Genomic DNA, 1,008 nt, shown 5'->3' on the forward strand with positions numbered 1-1,008 from the left:
CCATGCTGTGGCCTGTGTCAGAATCTCCTCCCTTTTTACGGCCCGGTGGTGTTCTGCTGTGGGGACAGGCCACATTGGTTTGCTGACTCATCTGCTGGTAACTCTGCGTTTAACCATTTGCAGACCCGCCGGACTCCCCCAGCAGGGGCACCGTTTGTTTATTTGTTTATTTATTTATTCATTCGTTTATTTTTAATTTTTATTTTAGGCGAGGCAACCCTTGGTTGACCTCACAGACTGCAAGGACCTTGTCAGCTTACGATCCCTTATTTTTTATTTATTTTTTACGCCTCCAGCACCTGGTCTTCCTAGGTGGTCCCCCATCCAAGTACTAACCAGGCCCGACCCTGCTTAGCTTCCGAGATCAGACGGGATCGGGCACGTTCAGGGTGGCATGGCCGTAGACTGCACCGTTTTACGTTCCTGCCATCGATGTGCAAGGGTTCCAGTTTCTCCCCAGCCTCGGCAACACTTGCCATTTTCCATTCATGGGGATAATAGCCAAGCCTGAGCTTTTAAAGGGCCGGAAGGGGCAAGTGCCACGGGAGACGGCCGACCCCTGGCGTCTGTCCCTTGTCGCCTGCGTTCTGTACGGAGCCACGGAGAGGACGCTGTTTGTAGGGCCATGAGAATTCTGTTCCAGTCCCAGTGTGGGGCTCACGGCTGTGCCTCTCTGGACAAATACTTCGACCTTTCGGAGCCTCAGTTACGCCCACCGCAGGGACGGAGCTAACGTGCCACGTGCCAGTTCCCGCTGGAGGCGGGACGCTGACTCCACCGCAGGAACGGAAGGGAAAAGATTTTCATAAACTCCGCAGCGCGACGCACAGGTGGTGGGAAGGGAGGGCGGTTTCAACCTCCTTCGGTGTATCTTTTACGCAGGTGGAGGGAAAGGACTAGAATACTTTTCCCTCCAACCTCCTCTTTCTCCGCCTTCAAACGGAGAAGCCGAAATACAGGGAAAAGCAGCGAGACAAGGAGGGGAAACGTCTCCAGACCCCCCGGGGA

The 1,008-nt window shown here is 54.6% G+C and overlaps 1 non-coding gene across 1 annotated transcript; it reads right to left on the minus strand.

The window, feature by feature from the left end:
- Window positions 1-287: 287 nt before the first annotated feature.
- Window positions 288-406, minus strand: LOC111734755. The gene has a single exon (XR_002778580.1). It is a non-coding gene; the product is annotated as a 5S ribosomal RNA (ribosomal RNA).
- Between the last annotated feature and the right edge of the window lie 602 nt (window positions 407-1,008).

Source organism: Pteropus vampyrus, unplaced genomic scaffold (genome assembly GCF_000151845.1).
Source record: "Pteropus vampyrus isolate Shadow unplaced genomic scaffold, Pvam_2.0 Scaffold5171, whole genome shotgun sequence".
Lineage (NCBI taxonomy): Eukaryota > Metazoa > Chordata > Mammalia > Chiroptera > Pteropodidae > Pteropus > Pteropus vampyrus.